We start from the raw sequence: 21,150 nt of genomic DNA on the forward strand, positions 1-21,150 counted from the left end.
CTAAGTGGGGACCATAAATGCTTTGGAAGGAACACGCTTGGTGTTTACCCAAGATACTGATTGGCCAACCAGCAGCCTGAAGTGGCATAGTCTGGATCATACACCTATTCACTGGAGAGCATCCAGTGGCTAGGGGAAATACAGCAGAGGGAAATACAGGAACTCTTCATAAAATCATCCAACTTTCCATTGGATTGGACTCCTCTGAACATTTAGGTTGGGGCATGAAGAGATACTGGCCACAATGCCCAGTGTGTTTGGAACATATTCAATGTCTTGTTCCATTGCTGAATTCAGCATCTCACAATAGGAAAAAGGAAAAGCAGGTGTTGGCTTTCTGCCTCCTGCCTTTTTGCATGCAGTCAGTCATGATTTCAGCACAGAATACCCATCCATTTTCTTTAGTGATATGCTTAAGCATGAGTTGGGGGTCTGAGAAGGGTGGGAGATGATGGTGAAGAAGAACTGAAGAGCAGGCATCTCTGTCTTCCATTTTTTCCTTAAACAGAAGCAGCTGAATGATTCATTAAAAAAATAAAATAAAACAAAAATTGTGCACAAGCTCTGTAAAAAAGGGCCCCTCCAGAAACAAGATAGTTCCTCTCCTGTATCCTGGTGTTGATAAAACATGATGAATTCTTTTCCTTGACAAAATACCAGTGGTAGGTCTCAGAATAGCATGTTGAGACACCAGTTTCTCTGGGAGATTTCTCATTCATTCACAGGTCCAGAATACACGGCATGCTTCAACTACCAGGCAAGCTTGTACTGTCAACTTTTCATTCCTCCCTGCSGTTCTGGTGGCTGAGGAAACTGGAAAACAGAATTACTAGATATTCTTTTGCCCGACTCTAAATCTTCCTCYTTTTTTCCTGCAGTGGCCTCTTCCTTTAAAAAAAAAAACACAACACCATCACCACCAAATCGGAGACTACAGCCCTCTGAGGGACCTTGTTGTTGGCCAGAGACAAATCAGAGATAAGGACCTCACTGCTGGCTGGAGTCCTTGTAGGAAGGAGAACACCTCACCTCTAGAACTTGGGGTGAAGGTTTGGACAGCCATATGAAAATGAGTTTATATCTTCCTGGGCATCTTGCTGGAATTTCCATACTACACAGCCCAGTCCTGTGAAGGGTTCAGCACCCCTAAATAGAACCAGCTTCACTTGGCATGTCATCAGCTTGCGCTTTTAACGAGCTGAGCCTCAGTCTCCAGAGATGGCTGGGATGGTCCCTCCACACTGCTAGGTTCATTTCTGCAGCGTGAATGTCCACAGTCCTTTAAAAGCACCAGAGCTGGTCAGCRGCACCTTCCTCTCTGTGGAAGAGCTCCTTCCAAGAGAAGGGTATATACCTAAACCTGGCATTAGGGAAATGAAGGGGTAAGGYCTGAGGAGGAAGGAGAAAGCTTCCACCATCCCTTCCCAAGGGCCTGGCAGCCCCTGGAAGATGAGTCCCTCCAGGTCCCACCTGCACCTTCTTGGGATGGAGGCTGCGGCGAGCTCGGCACCGGTCCCAGGAGCGCCGTGCTTTGAATCCTCTCCCCCAGATGCTGGGCAGCCGTGGCTCCTTACCCTGTGTGAATTACACCGCTTTGGAGGGTTGTAGCTTTATCATTCCCCGTCTCGCCTCTCTCTCAGCGTCTGTCATCACTTGCAATTTATTTCATCACTTGGCCTTTGCGATGCTGTTCGTGTCCTRCAGAGAGAGGTTTTGCTTCCTCATCTTTTCTCCTCTCAGAGCAGCCGAGTCTGCTCTCTGGTTTGTGGGTTGCACGCAAAATATCTCTGAGAAGTTTTCTGAAGTTGGCAAGACCTTCCCTTCTCGAGTCCTGCTGGAGCTCTTGTCTCGCTTATCCTGGTCACTTCAAAGTCACCCGTGCGAGATTAGACATGTCAACAAGAGAAGGTCATCAGGGTTGCTGATAGCAGCCCAGCAAGCCCCAGTTACGAGGGATGTTTGCTGYGGAGATGGCTTTTAAGGCAGGTTTTCATTATGCGGAAAGTGTGTATCCAAGCTGTCCTGCAGGGTGGCGTGGTGCCTGTATTTACAGTGTTGGCAGCTTTCAATAGCAATCTATTTTTAATGAAACCAAGCTGGAATGTGGTGCCTAAACCCTTGATTTAAGGCAGATTTCTAAAGGGAAGATTTACGCAAATTTGCTTGATTGGAAATTAATTATTGCAACAGTCAAGTTCAGCTCAAATAATCTCACAGAGACGGCCGCAGGAGTCAGATAATTCATGTTGGAAAGAAGGCATCAATTTACATTCCTTACATTTCCATTTGGAAGGTTTCCTAATTTTGGGAGGCAGGAACCATCACAAGGAAAGTGAAGGGTGAAGGGAACTGGTAGTGGATTGATTCATTCCCTGAAACCCTCCCAAGAAAGGCATTGTGGGTGAGTTACGGCAACCACATTTTCGCAAAGGGGGCAAAATACTCCTGACCCATTTGGTGTGATGGCTCTGCTGGATGCTCCTGCCAAGTCAAAGGGATGTTTAGGGGCCCAGGTGCGAGAGGGAGAACAAGCGTTGGTCTCAGTGAAGGAGGGATTTCGATCTGAAAGGGCATTTTATTTTGCTGCGGGGAGATCTTACCAAGAGCAGATAAACTCCTAGACGTGAAGGGCAGGTGGGTGGGTGTTGGGATGGGGAGGCTCTGTTAAGCCTGGCACGGGGCTGGTCCTGCTTGCATTTCACACCTCCTTTCCATTTCCTGAGTCATAAGCTAAATTTAGGGAATAGGAGAGGAACTGAGCCAGCTCCAGTGCTTCAGCTGGTGTTGGGGCTATGTGATGTTTAACATCGCCCTGGATGAAGCCCTGTGTCACAGGGCTGTCCTCTGCCATGTGAGCTGATTAGTTTACACTCCACCCGTGCTTAAAGTGTAATGGGAAATCAGCAGTTTGGTACACCCTCAGAGATGCRAGTCCCTCACCTACCCAGACAGGGCCTGACAGCCTCTTATTACATTTATGGGGCCCCTTGGCAGAGGACTAAGAAGTGGGGGGCCCCTCTCCTCCATCCACGCATTGCATGATCAACTCAGTGCCATGTTCTCATCTCCTTACCATGACCAAGTGCCCCAGGCACTTATCRTCACTGTGCACCCCTCAGATCAGCTCAAGGACAGGTTTAATGGCCAGCAAGCATCTTCAGAAAGCTTGAAGGATGTATTAGCTCAAGTCTGGACCAGGGAAGCTGCTGGCCTGGATTTTTTTTCAGAGACAAAAGCTCCCCTATTTGCAAGGCCTGATTTTGGGTATAATTGTGTTCGAAACAATTGTGTTCAAGGCAGAATGGAGGTGGCTGGGAGCAAAGAGAGACAGGAGACGAGGATCAGGTTGGGAAACCCAGCCGTGTTTTGGCAAGATGCCTAGACGTAGCCCTCCTCTCGCAGTTGGGAGTGATTAAGGAGGCGAAGTTCTCCTCCTTCCCCTGCTGTATCCTGCTGGGTTGTCCGGGTTGACAGAGACTGTGGTTTGGGTTTCTCTTGTTCTCGCAGCTGAAATGAAGCTGCCGGTGACGAAGAGGGAGGCTCTCGCTGGATTACTTCTGCTGTTTGCAGCAGACTCGCGCTCTCCAAATCCTGCCCCCGGATTCCCTGCCTTCAGCACTGCACTGTATTTCAGGAAACAGACCAAAAATATAAAGGATGCTCCATATCTTGGCAGCGCTGAAGAGCTGAACTTTTCTCTTCGAAGCTTCTTCTTTTTTCCAGCCTTTTCCAGGTTGCTGTTGGTCAGTGTGACACCCCCTGCCACCACCCCAAATGTATTAGAGGAATTTCTTGGATCCTTTCATTAACCAAAGGGAAAACCAAGACAGATCATCCCCTCTCCTTCCAGAACTCAAAAATGAAGAGATTTTTAACTGAGTTATTGCACCTTTGAAATGGAAATGACACCTCACAGCTGTCTTCTCTCTCACTGTCAGTTGGGAGCGGAGGGCTCGCTCCACAGCAGGGCTTCCCTCTCCACCTGCAGTTCCCCCTCTTTGCCTGCAGCTATCAAGAATGAGCTTCACCATCACTGTGGCTTGAGACCACAGGGCTTGGACCAGCTGAAAAACCTGCTGCCTCCCTGAGGGATTCCCTGGGGGAAAAACATCTGGGTTTGACCCCAGAGCCTGTCTCTTTACCTGAAATGGTTGGCATCCAGTGAAGTCCAACTCTAGCCTAGTGCAATAACATATGAAAAAGAAAGTATTTGAAAATAAGGACATAAAAGTGAGYATTTGGGCTGGACTAAAGGTCCATCTAGCCCATTCTCTGCCAGCAACTGATAGTGAAAACATGGGAAGAGTATGAGAAGTTGGCAAGGCTGTAGTGATACRTCCACTGATACTCTCTCAGTCTCTAAAAACTGGCAGTTCAGGAATTTCCTAAACCAGAGGTCTCTTTATATTTAATATCCTGCAATRCATTCTTCATCCCTGAGTTTCTCCCATTTTAGACACATGTAAAGCATTGGCAATATTCGGCTGCAGGAAGCTCAACATCTTAACTGCATGTTTGAAGCTGTCACTAGACAGTTTCAAATGATACTCCCTCATTCTTGCACAGTTATTTCTTGTTTCCCCTTATCCACAGCTGATTCTGTAGACTTTTATCATCTCTCACTCTCTTTTCCAGCTTTAAGAATTCTTGATAGCAAAAAGAGCATCAGCTGGGTTCCAAAGTTGAATGCTTAAAAGTGAGAAAATGCCAGACTTAAGGTTGTCTGTGCAATCAGAACCCAGCTCTGGGAAGGGACAATGTCTGCTGATTAAATGTAGGAATCCTTCTCTGGAGGCTCAGATGCTGCCCCTACCTCTGCGCAGACTTCCTCAGTGATGCTGGGCATGTCAGCCCAAACTTTGCCCAACAGGRCCACAAGTTCTTATTTTCAATGCACGTAGCTTGAGATGCTGAGCTTTAGTCCACTGTGGAGCAGAGCAGTCAACGGGATCTGGGCTTTTGTAGAAGACAATACGTCGCAAAGGCCAAGTGATGAAATAATATCCTATCCACACACAGTCTTCTGTCTTCACCTTTTCCTCCCATCTTCTTTTCCTAGCCTGTCTCATTTTCTCTCTCCCAGTCTTACTTCCGTATTGCTGTTGGCACGACTGCAGAGGAGCTATCAAGTGAATTCTGGAACCGAAGAAGCCTCTTTTCCCAGGGGTTTGTCTCCTAAGCTCTCACCCCCATGACAGTGGTGACACTGCCCTGCACATCTCTTGCACATGAACTGTACTGGAGAAGAGACAAAACCTGTGTAGCTCACCCAGAAGCATGCCTGTGCTGAATGGCCAACCAGTCCATATGTGCTGATGGCCCCTTGCTGCCAACTAGCATGGATGGTTTTTCTTATGTTTCCTTCAATAAGGACCCTCCCAGAAGCTCTTGTTTCCACCCAACCCCCTGTTTACATGAAACTTTAAGGAAATGAAAGTTTCTTCAGACTGTAGCTAACTTAGCATTGACAGCTGGGTTCAAAGCACATTGGGAGGGGCAACCAGATGGAATGCATAAGAGAGCACAAAATGCATTTTCTAAGGAGATCTGGATAAGAACAAATAATGGTAATGCTAGTAATGATGAGAAGACAAACATTTTGTTTTCCTGCCATGGGATGCTATATGTACAATGAATAACATGGAGCATTAAATATGCTCCCAGAAAGTGGCTGACAGCATCCTTTTAAGATAATTAAAGTAATTCTATGTAGCTTTCTCTTGCTTGAAATTAGACAGGGTAATTTTATAGATATTTAGGTCACTCTCAGTACATGTACTGTATTTAGAAATGCAGGCTTTTTGACTAATGCAACTGTCTTTGTCTGCATTCATGAATCTCAACAGATTTTTCTTTGTAGATAAATTTATCCCTGAACGAAAAATGATAGACTAAATCTTGAGAACTGCTGTTGGTTGTTCTAGTCAGTGAATTTGTACCCTCCATTGAGCTTGAGGAGGGAAAGTATGTCCTATATTTTATATGGAAGGTCATGAATAATTCTACACAGTTACAAAGATTATGTTGTCTCTTTTGTTGTTGACCATGCTCTAATTAGTTTAACATTAATGGGAATTAAGTGTCCTATTTAGTTGGAGTAGGTGCTCATGCTAAAGTTGTTAGAGAAATCAGCTGCATTCAATATTTCTAGTCACGAGATGATGGTCTCAGGCAGGAGCAGGCACCTTGGAGTGATTGTCTCCTTTTCTGAGGAGTCCAGAATTTTGTGTTCAAGGGCTCTTCTATGCAGGCAACACAGACTTTCATGGGACTGTGCCCTTTTATCCAAGAAGCAGTGTTGGCCCCTGGGAGACTGAAAGGGCAGGAAGAGGACAGGGTTTTCAGCAGGCTCATGGCACTTGGCTTTACATCAAAATTTTCAGGAGTAGTGGAAAGCGTGACTCAGTGTCTGGGGCAGACTGGAGCAAGAAGGAAAGCAAACACTCCCTGACCTGATGTGAAAAAGCACTTATTATACCTGAGAAATTCCAGGCTAGCACCAAACAAGGGGACAGGAAAAAGAGAACATCAGAACTTGGTCATCCCAAGGTCCATCTAGTCCAGTACCACCCCCTGCAGAGGCAAGGAGGGAAGGATTAGATAAAYGATGCAAGAAAGATGACGAGTGCAGAGCAACCTATTCCCTGCTGCACCCTCCAAGCTCCCAGTGGTGAGTAGATTAGAGACGACAGCTGGAACATCGCGTTTCATTTCCACCAGGGCCCCTATCCTCCAGCAATTTGCTAATCAGGAACCTATTGACAATTTTGTCCTCCTCAGTATCCAAAACATTGAGTTTCACTATTTTCATTATATGAAAATAGTACTTACCCATGTTTCTTTGCTCTGTGCTGCACCTTTGGCATCTTTGAATTAAATTAAATGAGGTCCTGCCCACTTTGACATAGACTTGTGTCTTGGACAGATGGCTTTTGGTGACATCTCTGGCATTTGAGGAGGCTTACTCATCTCCTGTAACACTATTAGGGTGCCTGTACACCTCTTTTGATAGAGTATGTAGGATCTTGGTACTGTTTTGTTTTTGTCATTACGGTCCCAGAACTGAGTGCATCTCCATGTGTTTTCCCTTTATGTATGAGGTGACACCGGCGATGGTTAAGGACTGCAATGGATTTCTGTATCCGTTGCAGTCCTGGTAGTGAACCTGTTGTGTTGCTCCTGACTTATGTTCTCACTTACATGTCAGTGAGAAAAAGATCAATTCCATGAGATGTGGGTTATGACAACTGAAATCAATAACTCTAGTGGGCAACTTTAGTCCACAGGTACATTGGTTTTAAAAAACAAACCAAAGCAAGGGCAGTAATATTTTGTTCATGACTTGGTGTGACAGTTTCCCCCATAGGAAATTTGATTTTTCAATTAAAAATTTGAAAATGGAGTATTTTTAAATAAAAGCTGAAAAAAAAAATCTTTTGGAGACACCACTGAAAGCTGTCCCTTTGCGGTCTTCTGCACCATCCTACTGCAGGAGCTCATGGCATTTCCCATCACGTACCAGATTCTCCCCTCAGGGTGCATTATGGGTTTCTGCTGCTGCGGTACATTGGGGAAGCTTTTGTCTAGCTGAGGACTTTTCGATGAGAAATAAAGCACTTTTTCTAGGAAACGAAAAAAAAATGGCAATTTTTCTTTTTCCAGTTTTGTTATTTGTATTATTGTAGAAACTCAAAGTGCTAGTTGTGGACATGGCTTGAGTTGTGCTAGGTACTGTGTAAGAATTGAAGAAGTCCCTGTCCCAAATTGCTTACAATTGATGTGTAAGATGAGAGACACTAAAATGGTTTCCAGGAAGGTTCCTGACCGGTACCATTGCTAATGGACCTAAAACACCTTTGTTGGTGGATGTCACGGGTTCTTTTGTGTAATTATGGCTTGGAAAACGCAAAGGTCTTCACAGACCTGCAGTTCTTTATATTTACGACTAAGAGCAACCCCTCTTTTCTGCTGTCAGATTGCTCTCTTGGGTTAAAATCCTCTTGAGTTGCAATCACRGTATCCTGTTGTCACCAAGGCAACCACAGCACTCACTTGGGGAATCTGAGCGCACATAACTTCGGTGTAGCCTTTTGGCGCTGAAACACTTCGTAAAACTGCCTTTGATCTGTTTCCACGTCATAGGAAGGTCCCACACTTTTCTGATTGCCTCTTTTTCCCGGGATAGGCTTAGGAGAATGCATTTTTCCTTTCTAGACCCAGATGTGAAGTCCTGAAGTTACACAAGAATGATTTAACTCTATCCTGGCCTGCTTACATCCTCAGAGCTTTAATTATTCAATTGCACAGAAATTGCCAGAGAGCGCCAGAATCAGTGGCCAATCTTTCTCCAGATCTTGCTTTCAACATTAATCATTTCCAGCTGTTTCAAAGAAAGATGTAAGAAACACTACACTTGATAAATTATGCAATTTTCCCACAGGAGAAATTTCATCCTAATGGGCTGTTGGTAGCTTGTTTGTGCTCTGTAGTACGAGAACTGATATCCTTTTCAAACCAATCTAACATAACTGAAGATGCTCCATTAGCCAGACAAATGCCAGTTTCTTTTCATTTCTTTTTTTTCAGTCTTGCTAAGCCCTGAGCTTGCATAATGTCTGTTGGTGATGAGTCCCACAGCTTGATTAGGCTTTGTAATAACACATTTTAAATTGATGAGGTGCTCTGTTTGCCTTTTAACTGAGCTGGGTGGGTTATTTTTTTCCAGATATGATGAAAATAGTGAAGTAAGGGATTCCCAGCCTGCTCTCAGAACCGTTCATCATTTTATGCACTTCTTTCATGTCACCTCTCCTTCATCTCCTCTCAATGAGCTGCAAATCCCCTGAGGCAGGGGAAAGCCCTTCTCTGTTTTGTGATCTGAAAGCCCTCCAACCCACCTTTCTGAAAACCCACCTTTCTCATTAGCGACATGATCGTTCAGAAGAGAATATCTGACGTGCCCTTCGTTTTTCAGGTTCCCGCCGCCGTCAGGTAGAAACCTCGAAGTCACTGCATCGGTCCAGGGAGGTTGGGGACTCTGCCAGGCAGAGGGACATAGGCTTAAATATAATATAATATAGGCTTAAATGACATTGATTTTTTTCCTTTTGATGTAGAGCAGGCCAAAATACCTTCGGCAGAACTGTTCGTGGCTCCAGAAGGAGTTTTGTAGGAGCGTTTTCACGGGGGCGCGTGAGGTTTGACAGTGTTTGTCACGGGGGATTCAAACCCTGCTCTCTCGGCTTTCTCATTTCACTCGAAAGAGGGAGGAGGGAGGGGGAGGTTTCATTCAAATTTCATCATCCCGTTTTGTTTTGACTTCTGTGCTAAACCCAGTCAAAACAGGATGAATCAAAACGCTGCGAGGTTAAAACCATTTTTTAAAAATCCCAAGAGTTGATGAGATTTAAAAAAACAACAAAAAGTCCATGAGAGATTTCAAACTTCCAGCTTGGATTTCATATTTTTTGATAGAAATTTTAAAGTTTTTGGAGAAACAGATATCCCTATTCCCCAGTAAGCGCATACTAAAGCCTCCAAATGTCCCTATCTGGAGATAGGATGAATTACGTTGTGGTTAAGAAAACATATTGGGGCTCAGGGAATGTGGATTTATTTCCTGGCGTGGTTACAAATCCCCTCTGTAGCTCTGAACAAGTCATTTGGCAATGGATCCTAACATGGATGTAAACATCACGGTCCTGAGTACTTCATTACTCTGTCTGAGGTGTTTAGTGCCTGAAATAGGAGCAGAGTCCCTAAGGAGAAAGGCATTTGGGGAATGGAGGCAGGGGAAAACATCCTTTTGGGCTGGGATCAGTAGCGCAGCAGATTTTGAGTAAACCAGATTTTCTCATTCAGTATTTCCCATCTGTTCCACGTTGACAACCCTTTATTGGCAGTGCCCTTACAAGTTACAGGGCAGGGTAAAATGGTAAGACGTGTATAATTTGTTTGAGCACAAAGTTTTGAGATGCTGAGAGAGAATTTTTTCCCTACAGTCCTAATGGGAATTTGCAGCATGGGAAGGGAAATTTTGGATGTTTCTTTGCTTTAGAGTATTAGGCTTTTTAGTTTCTTGTGACTTTCTTGACTTTGATTCATGTTCCTTGCAGATCTTACAACTTYCATCTCAAAAAATTATGAACTAATCTTCGCTCTGCAACTGCAGGATTTTCCCTGCACTGATGTCTCAGACATATGGGTCCTACCTCTCCCCAGACTGTGTGCAGACCTGATTCCCAAAGGAAAGGTTATGCTTAATTATACGTTGGCATACACAACAAGATCTGGCCTACAACTTACTCTACAGAAACAGCAGGCAGGATTCTAACTACTGCCGGCATTTTTTATGCTGATTTTTTTTTCATACTGAAGATGTCTTTGGTGCAAAGCAAGTCTTGAGAAGGAAGATCTCAGCTCCCAGGCAAGACCTTCGAATCAGGGTGACTGCTTCGCCCCAAGGTCTAACGCACACCAGAGCTGGGGGACAGGTTCGTGCTCTGCCGTGCCACGGTCCAAGCAATGCATCTTGCTAGCATACGAGGGCCACTGGAGGCAGGACGCTCTTGCTGAAGGGTCATTTAATTTGAAACTTGCTGTTCGGTCAGGGCCGAGAGCCACCGATCCCCTGGGCATGGTGAGACCCATCTGTTTACTGCGCTCTGCATGTCCAGGGCATGACAAGGAACTTGGCCGGGTTGGGCTGAGGAGGCTGTTTTGAATCTTGCCTCTTTCTTGTGGGATTGTGTCAGRGGAGAAGTGAATCCAGAGACGGTCTTTGATGCTGCCACTCGCTGGCAGCGTGCTGCAGATGTGGACGGGTGGTTCCAGYGCTGCGAATGTGCTGAGGGCATGGGCAGTGGGCACAGCGACACCAAAATAAATTAAATATTTCTCAGGAATGGGGTGGGGACATCAACAAAACCTCTGCCTTATGCAATTGCCGCCAGCGTTACAACAGATTTAAAGCAGCTGCTGTTGGCTTTCCCTCTCGGCTTTCATAAACTGGTTGTTTGTTTGCTAGATCCTCGTGGATGAGGTGGTGGGGGAGGGAGAAGGGGACACGAGTGTGGGGAGCACAGAGGTGCTCAAGTGTGGAGATGGTGCCCACCTCTGCTGTCTTTGGCAGAAGGCATGCTTGGCCAACGCTACACCGAGGGCAGACCTCTTGTGATCCCAGGCAAGGAGCATGAGCTTAGGAGGTCCATGGAGGGCCCTAAACAGGGAGTGATAAGGCTGAGCCAGAAAGATATTCCTGGAAACACCATTTGGGGAGGAATGAGATGTCGCTACTGAGGCCAGACAAGAAGCGATTCCTAGCAGCTTAGGCACAGGATGAGAAGGCCTCTAATGAGGCCTGCCCAAACACGCAAATAAAGAAAAGGCTGATTTTTTTGAAGTAGCAAGAAGTGGTAAGATTTCGACACAGCTTGACGCTGGGGTGATGGTCTGAAATTGCAGAGAGGTGACTTGGCCACAGTGAGCTCAGGTTCAGCTGTGCAGAGCCGGACCTGATGCCTGAAGTGCTCAGGAGAAGCGAGATGAGGATGGGATGGCGCAAGACCAGCCTGCAGCTAGGAAGGGAATGGGAGTCACTTGTGTTTGAAGAGGAGAGGAGCAAGAGACAGTGCAAAGAACAGAAGGAAGGAAAAGGAAGGGGAGGAGAGGGCATGGAAAAGTCTACAGGTGAGCCCTTGAGTCTCTTCTCTTCCCAGCAAGCAGGAAACTTCCCCAATTTATGACACAGCGAGGGAGAGGTGGCTCTAGATTTACAGCTTCAAACAGGCTGCTTGAAACTCTCTGAAGGACGAGAGAGACCCACGTTCCCTAAACACAGCAAGTACCTACATGTGCAGAACAGCCTGGGGGTATGGCTCTGCCTTCACGCACCTTAGGGAAGGCTGGGTTGTGTTTTCCATCTCACCTCAGAAACAACATCTCCAGCACTTATCACTGTAGCAACATCCTGGGACGTAACTCCAGACTCAACCACTGAAGAACGACTATACCCCTCTGATCCCTTCCCCAACGCAAATATACTTGCCTTCAGCCACACATTGTTGCCTTTATTCAGCCCAAGCATTCATCAGCTTCTTTCTATTCAAATAATTCTAAAAACATGCTCATATGAGGGTCAGCACAGCTTAATATATAACTAGTATTTCAGCAAAACCCCAGGAGCATTCAAATCAYCACTTAACTAGAAACACTCCAGCCAGATATCCACAAAGAAGTCTTTTCCGTCATTCCAGGAAATAGTCCCTCAGCTGTCTCCAGCAATCCTATTGTGAATAGATGTCTTTTGCCACTTTCCCAGAACGTCCACAAATGCAGGGGATTTCACATCCAGGGAAGACAGTGCAGGAAAACCAAGATTTAGAGTCTCAACGGAAGCAAAGAAACTGCCCTGCCAGCCAGCGCTCTCTCTTAAACAGAGGTGAAATGAACTCCAGCCCTGCTGATGATTCTGGTGGTACAGGCAGAGAAAAAGTAGGTCTTCTGAGTCTCCTTTGGTCTTGATCAGCCTTTAAAAGCATAATTGGTGCAGTTTAAGAGTTGCTTGGTTTGAAAAGGGTTCTCACGGTCCGGTCCACTATGTGGTCTGGAGACAGAGTGACAGTAAAACTGAAAAGGACTTTGAACATTCGTTTCCTTTCTATTCATTTCGAGCCCAGCTGTCCCTTTGCAGTAGGTTAAAAGGCATATCACAGAAAACACCTCTCAGCACATCAGCCCAACGTTTTTGGAGGCTGGGTTTTATCTGCATGTTTTGATTGCTCTTTGGGCTGGTAGCAATGTGTTTGTAAGGTCTCCCAGTTTTGCATATTGCTCTAAGCAACCAGCTCATTACCAAGCTGCACGCTTCCAACCTCGCTGTCTCTTTCATCTTTGCATGCTAAAAAAGGAACAAACACCTGCATGGCAACAGTTTCATTTTACTCTTTGAGCTTTTCCGATGGGAAAGTCAAAAGGAGGAAGTGTTTGCTCAGTGCGTTGGGTTTCTTACCAGCCTGGTATTTGTTTCAGGCCTTGTCCCATCAGAAAAGCTTTGCCAGTGTAAATACAGCTTGTGCCAGCCAAGTGCCAAGTCCTAGTCCATCCATCTGAGCCATCTTTCCTGCCTGCAGTCCTGTGACCTCCTCCTTTTAGGAGAGGCAGGAAATAAGCCTGCTCACCTTCACAACAGTCCTCATGCCCTGAGGCATCAGGGTTCAGGGAGTTAAACCAGACGGAAACTATTCCACAACCCTCCAGCAGACATGCTGGTTGTATGCACTCTTTGAACCCATGAGTACAGCCCCTTGCCTGGCTTTTCTGCCCCGGCAGAGGAAGAGTCAGATGTGGATCTAGTTCATTTGGACACCACAGCCATGAATGTGCAGATGTGCTGCGGACTCACCGAGGGCTGGCGTCATCGGGTCGATCCAGTTCATCAGACGGCACACAAAGCAGGTTGTCCCATCCTTGGAGAAGCCCGCTCCAGCCTTTCTCCTCCCTGCTGCCTGGCTGGCCCGGAATCATTCAGCCAAATACCCCTCCAGGATTTGCAGTGATAACTGTGCCAACTGGTGGGAATCTTCTCCTTGACTTACCTCCTCCCAGCGAGAAACCTTCCCTTGTGTTTGTCAGTCAGTTTCTCAGCATAGGCAAGAGGCCCTGGCAGGATGCCCAATCTCCATAACTTGCGCTATAGTTTTTTTTTTTTTTGGGGGGGGGGGGGACAACAAGACAAACTAATAGAAGAAAATTCCATTGAAGACTTAAATACAAAGACATCACTTTTGGTTCCGGAAGTCTCTGAGCTGCAAATTGCAACCTGACCAAGTATTGTGGGGAAGTATTGCTACACACTCGCCTTTTTCTTATACTCTTCCCTAGCCATCTGCTGTTATAGCCACTGCCAGAAGTTAGGACACAGGGCTACATCGGTCTTGGCTCTGAGTTGGCATGGCTGTCCTTACGGTCAGGGGTAGATCTGCGCCTCTACACAGGTGTGTTAAAAGTGGCTTGCAAAGACCTACAAGGAAGCAAGCTGAAGCCTTTCCCTCTCCTTGTGCATTTTCTTTTCTGCTTATTTGGTCAAAGATTGAAATTTTGCATTTCTTATTGTTCGGTATTTGTATTGTATTTGTGTTTTGGTGGATATCTTCTATTGTTTTTGTATCATACATATTTTTTTCCTGTTTGTTGTTTAATGCTAGAAGCAGGAGGAGTATGAATTTTCAGACACATTCTCTAGCTCTGACATGATATGAAAGTGTTTCAGTCCCTAAGGTGACTGGAGAGCTATGTTACATTAATAAAAAAAAGTTCTTTCTCCTAAAGAAGATTTCTGAGGAAATGAAGAATTAGCTGAAACACAAATTTATAAATATTCTAAATAGAAATTGCTTCTCATACCTTTTTATTGCAGTTTCACTCTTGTAGTTCTGATTTCACAGCTGCCCTAGTTGTAAGAAGGTGCAGCACAAAACAAGGCTGAAAAGCCCTGTTTTTCATAATAGTGAGAGCAACAAATGCAACAAAAAGTAGAAAATCTTACAAAAAGTTAAAATGTTATATAAATCCAAATGAAGTAGAAAACCAATTAAAAATCATTAGACAGCTTTCTATACAGTTTTAGCCTATCCTTTTTTTTCAAGTGACTAAAGGGTTCGTTTCCTCACCGAAACTGAAGTTTCCCATGTGCCAGTCAGCTCGGAGGTTGCAGGGAATTTTCTGGCAGTTAATACGCCAACCACTTCTTCAGCCAAGGGACAGCTCAAGAGCTCTTAGCGAGATGCGTGACTTCATCTACGGCCCGTTGTTTTGCTCTCCTTTTATCTAGCATCTCTTTCCTTTATGTTAGTAAAAGCATTGAGGGCACTGCAAGCACTGAGGGATGCTGCAAGGGGAGACTCTAGACTGCTTTAATGCAGGTCAAGAGGGGACTAGCAGGCTGAATGGTTGTGCAAGAGGCAAGACAGCTCTATCTGATCATTAAAGGGCTCAGAAAAACCCACAAAGATGAAAGAGGATTTAAAACAAGAGCCTGTAGTGCTTTATTTCCTTGCAATAATATGGTGAGAGTTTTAAGGAGTTCTAGTACAAACGAAGAATTGGGCTTTCCATGTATTACCTGCAGTACTTTTGTTATTAAAAAAAGAAGAGACAGACTGAGAGAGCCCAGCTATTCTGTTTACACACAGCGGCTATTATTTAAGAACAGTGTCCACATGAAAAGGGATTTTTGCTTGAAATGTTTCCAAGGCCTTTGAAGCTAATTTGGTTGCTGGCTTGATCGAATATTACTTGAAAACAAATAAACCATTCCTTTTAATATCCATGGTCTTACCCTGTTTACTCATAAAACACCTACTTAAATGTTGAACACTGAGTACTTTTTTTTTTTTTCCAGTACTGCCTTTGTATTTCTTTCTGATATATCAGATTCCAGCTGGGGTGTAAAAAATTAATCAGTGGAGGATATTTACTCTTTGAAGTGAATCTTAGGCCATTTTTTTTTTTTTTCGTGCAAAGAAGTTGGCCAGCTCTAGGGGATCAGAGCAAACATCCAGCAAGGCCAAACCCTGGCTCCTAACACTGATCCATAGTGGATGTTCAGGGAGGTGCTTCCATAAAAACAGGGCCCAGCATGGAGAGATACCGCTCTCTTGCCTCCAGCAATTTGCAGCGTGACTTTGTTATCCAGAGGTGATGTCTTCACCTTTAATAATGGTTAAGAGATCTCCTTCCATCAATCCGCCCACTTGCTTCTGGAGCTCAGGTAACCTCTTCTGGCCCCATGGCAAGTATGAGCCCTCCCCATGCGCTCCTCAGTGAAGTTCGTCTTTCTTAACCATTTCAGCTTCTTCAACCAATGGCACCGTAGGTCCACATGTGGGGAGCAGAGCCGCCGTGTAGCGATCCTGACACTGCTTGCCTGTCTTGCATTTCGCCTTCATGGTTGGCCAACACGGAGTAAACTGAGGAAGCTGCAGAGAAAGGATGCAAGGAGAGGTCCGTGGCTAGGAAGGCTGAGGACAATGGGGAGCTTTAAAATTACATTAAGAGCAAAAGAAATCTTAACAATGGTATTGAGCCATTACCAGACTGAAATGGAAAAAGTGTTGATAATAACGAAGGCAGAAAAGTTCCATAAATATTTCTGCTCTGTAGTTGGGAATAGCCAGATAATATAATCACAGCATAGAAGGTGAAATGCTTTCCATTCCAACAGCAACCCTCTAAGGGGGGTTTGGGCAGCAACTATTAATTCTTGACACGGCTGGGTCTAGATAACTGCACCCAAGAGTTTTCAAAGAGCCACCTGAGGAGGTCTCTGGGACATTACCGATGTTTTTTTTCGGTCGGTTTGGGTGGTTCTGAAAGCCAGGAGTCCAGCTAACGTTTTAACTATGTTTTTCAAAAGGTAATTGGGATGTCCTAGGAAAGTGTAAGTCCTCTAGCCTGGCATCCGTCCCAGGCAAAATAATACAGAATCTCACACAGGATGCAATAAATTAAAAGAGGATAATTAATAGAGGAAGGAAATTAAAGGAGGGTAACAAAATGAAGGCCAACTAGTAATACTGTCAAGTGAATTTGATACCTTTTTAAAATAAGATTACCAATTTTCTAAAGAAGTGTGACAGTGTTATCTAATAGATTTCATCAAAAAATTGTAGAAAGCAGTGCTTCAAGTTAGTCCTGCTCTTAGTTTGAATAAGAGTTAGAATGGTATAAAATGTGTCTGGAAGACATTAAATGGTTTGCAAACTAGCTAATTAATAGGATTCAAAGGGTAATTGTAAATGCAGAAATAAATGTAGTGGCTGTGTTTCCACTGGGGTTGGGCAGAAAGCATTTCCATGCTATTTAACACTTTAATTAATGACCTGAAGAAAACATACATTCATCACTGATAAAACCTTTCAGATAACCCGAAGAGCAGGGAAGTCGTAAATGATGAAGGAAAGAATTCAGCAATGCAGAAAAATTTTGATTCTTTCATCACCACGCAATGAGAGTGTGTTTGAACATGGCCAAGTATGCAGATAGCGGCGATCCATGAGCACAGGCCAGCCTTACAGACAAGGGCATTGTACCAGGAAAGGCTTCAGGAATTTGGAGGTGCGGTGGGAATCACCTGAACCCAGGCTCCCACTACAGCTCTGTGACCAGAGGACAGTGGAAGAGGGAAGTACAAAGTAGGCACGGGAAGGCTGTGTTACCTCTGGGTTCAGTCCTGCTGAAACCGGCACGGAAGTACTGTCTGCAGCTTAGGGAATCACAATTTGTGAAAAGTTGACAGCAAGGAGTGATAGAGTCGTGAGATGATTCATGAAAAGCAGACATTCCTTGTAGCGTGAGACTGCAGGAGCTCAATTTTGAATGAACAAACAGGACACTTTCATACTTTAGGCATTTTTGGTATTCAACAAATGTGGGTCACTGAGTGGACTCTTGCTCTGGATCACTCTCTGGAGGCACCTGTCTTTTTCAGCTGATTGTGGAGGTTCTGAGACTCCTCACTTACGTATTTCAATGGAGTTCCTAAAGTTAGGTAATGGGAACTTCACCCCAAAATGAATGTGAAGGTGTGACTCAGTCATTATCTATAAATGTCCATGTGGCATAGCAAGGAGAGATCTGACAGCAGAAGTCTCCTCAGTATAAATAAATAAACCACTGAAAGACACAGTGGCTGGAGGAGAGGCAGATTCAGACCAGCAGTGAGGGACACATGTTTAGCTGTGATGGGAGATAACCTTTGAAGTAGGTTGCAAAAGGCTGTGTGTATTCTCCATCACAGAAAAAGTTCAAGCTGAGTTTAGCTGTTTCCTTCAAAGACATTCAGCAGTTCATAGAGGAGTGAACTAGGAAAAGACTGAATTCTCATGCTTTAGTGGAGATTAGATAGGAGGAACCAAGCTGTTGCTGCCAAATTTGCTTTCCGTGAATCTATGAATCAATTCTGAAAGAATCCCAGGTGTGTCCATCCTTGCTGACCAGAAAAACTTCAGTGGAAACAGTAAGAAAGTAGTGAAGAAGTGAAAAAAGGACAAAATGAAGTTCTGCGAAGGTCCCTCCAAAAACTGCAAGTCAAGCAAGACAAGCAGAAGAATCAAGAGAAAGAAGAGGAGTGAAAGATGACAGTACTGAGTGTTTGATCAAATATTGCTGGGCACAGATTTCTTCTCATCAGTGTTGTACATCAGGACTATGATAACAGAATCACCGGGGTATCGATGGCTGTCCACGAGAGGAGTCACAATGACTTACAGAGAAAACATTAGGGCTCTTCCCTGATGACAAAACCAATGTTGCTTCAGCACAGTCTAGTTTTTCTTTCATTCAGGCCTTAGGAAAGGGTGTTTGCTTTGGGATAAATCATAAGGAGGTTGCGGCAGCGTGAACCAAGTCCTGACCATGTCCCAGTCTCCTGATCTCCTGAACATCAGGTAGCAGCTGCCCTCCCTGACCAGCTGAAGAGATTCTGACTAGCAAGAGTGTGCAACCTTGGCAAAAATCAGCTGTTCGGTGTCTCTGAATGTCAGTGCTAATATATTAGCAAGCCAAAGGGAAATTTACTTGTTAGGCAGCAAACACTATTGAAAGGCAGGTCTTGTAGCCCTCTTCATCAGGTTTCTGTTCATCACTGTTGTCAAGGCTGCACAAGCTTTCTTGAAGACTGTTGTGTTACATCAAAAGGGTATTGGATAAATCAGGCCAGCAGCACATTTTCTGACAGACTGTGCTCTGATCCGGGCTCTCCCTAATCTGAGGTCATAGTGCAGCACTTTTGCTGTGAGAATCATCTGATTCCATGAATTTCTAAAGTTCCACTCAAGTGATACCTGGGCCCTTTGACAGTTGCCAATTATACAGCTATTCCCAAAAAACAAGCAGCCTTTCTTTCAGATGCAGCAGTGGTGTGGTTCCCCTTTGACTGACCCCTTTGACATCTGACTAACTTTCTGTTCACCTTCCTCCTGGACCTACTAACTCCTAACTACCACTATCTCCTTGTGCCCAAACGCTGACTCTCCTTCCATCATGACGAGTCCAGATGGCTTCTTCCCTTTTCAACACTCTCAACCTTTTTCTAAAGGCCAGCCTGAGGAGGACATGAGCTATACGGGGTTTCTTGCTAACACTGGTATCAGTTCTCCTCACTCCCTTATTCTGATCTTGTCAAATGTAGGTGGGTTGTCCCAGTTTCTCTGCCTCTTCTACCAGGAAGCTTCTCATCATCTGCGATCATAACTCCTGTCTCAAAGACTGTACCCCTCTGGATGGTGCACCACCTGGTGACCACAGTTTTTAAATTGTAGGTGCGAAGGATAGATAAATCCTGGAGGCTGATAAACAGAGGAAGGTGAAACTTGTTGCTGTCATGGAGAAAAGTCTTTGCAGCAATGAGCCTGACGCTGCCTACTGATCCTCAGGACAGAGGAATGGGGTGCAGGTCCGTACGTGTGTGTCTTCAGGTAGGTGCACACAGTGCACACAGTGGTGCTGAGATTCCTTAGTTTGCTACCACAGACCAGACACAGCAAGGTGGTGTCATGAGGTTGAAAACAATGTTATTGCCTTGGATGGAACTCCATGTTAGCAGAACTAGACTGCTCTGAGCTCCAAGCTGGTTTCTTTAGGTCATGCTATACGATCTTGTGTGATTATACCACTTTAGTTGATACTACTGTAAGAGTCTCTGCATTGCACTTCATTGTGTGATGCAGACATACATTTATTGACTGTTATTGCTTGTGTACTTCAGCGTCTCCCACAAAAAGACTCTAATCTTTGTACTTTTTTTGAAGCTCACAATACTGAATAGCTTCTCAGATCACCCTCTTCCTTTGAGGCAGTTGTGGTAGAGGAAATTTGCAGCACATTTGTGAAGGACTCTTTTTCAGACTTTTCTTTACTAACCTGAGGGTGAGATTTGTCATCTTTTCACTTTTTCTCTTCTGATGTTTACCTTGGAATGACCTATAAATCCAGTACCCTAGCCAGAAGATCCTTCGGGATCAGAAGAAGTCATGTCCATCTTGGCAGGCGTTTCATGCTTTGCCTTGTCTTCCAGAGCCTCGTGCCTACAACCTTGCCCCTGAGTTATATGGTCTCCATGAAATCTTGTCCAAATCTGTAAGCACAAATAACATCTGAAAGGCAGCAAGTAGATCTCCAGAACCATGTGATCCTTAAAGAAAAAGTCTTCCCTGTTTTTATCAYGTTCCTGACTTTTCTTTATTTTTATTTTTTTTGGTTCTGTTTGAAGGTGGCATTCTCCATGAATGAAAATTAACCTTTTGACTGATTTGTGGCACAGTGTCAGGGAATAAACTGTTTACATGTTTTTTGCTACTTTCCTTAAATCAGTAGAATCATAATTGTTAAGGCTGGACAAGTTCATTAAATTAGCAAGACCTGTTAGATCTCTGGTCTAGAACAGACCATTTCGTCCTGTTACCCCTGTAAGGGGGCTGATAGCTTGGGTTTGTCCGAGGCATCTCTTACAAAAAGACATTTAGCTTCGATCTCAGAAAGTGAAGTAACAGAAGTCTCCACTGCCCTTGGAGAATTTCACTTCCACTGTGAAAAATTTAGACTCCATTTCCCATTCTGCTTTGTCTGGCTTTAATTAGTGCTGAGAGAATAGCAAAGCAGCCCATGTAGCCCCAGAAAAATCCCCCTTCCTGTGTTCAAGTCACAGTAAACTCTGCCACTGTGCCATGCTGGCTCTTATCATCTTCACTGGAGAAGAACTGAGAATCATTATCCAAGTAAGCTCTCGCAAAGGCCGTTAGCACAAAGCAGCATCATTAGCACATATGCCGTAACATAGGAAACTTCCTTTCACAAGGAAGCCTGATCTCAGATTCTTCGTCTGGAGAAACATATCTTCTTTAGCTCTCAGTTAAACAAAGCTGGGAGTACCAGGGAACAGGATTTGAAAAGGCATTAAATTCACCCTAATGATTGGACTAATTAACAAGCAGTGGAGCCTGCCTCCACTGGGAGGTTTCCTCAACCCTGTGGTTATTCATTATGGCATTTGTGATTTTTCCGTCTGAGATGGCCTCAGAATTAAGGGGCGGAGATATTATTTCCTAGACACAGCATGGTTTCTGCTGTGTTTCAGCGGCCGTGGGGTGGGAA

The sequence above is a fragment of the Apteryx rowi genome, unplaced genomic scaffold, assembly GCF_003343035.1.
Source record: "Apteryx rowi isolate R43461 unplaced genomic scaffold, aptRow1 scaffold_35, whole genome shotgun sequence".
NCBI lineage: Eukaryota > Metazoa > Chordata > Aves > Apterygiformes > Apterygidae > Apteryx > Apteryx rowi.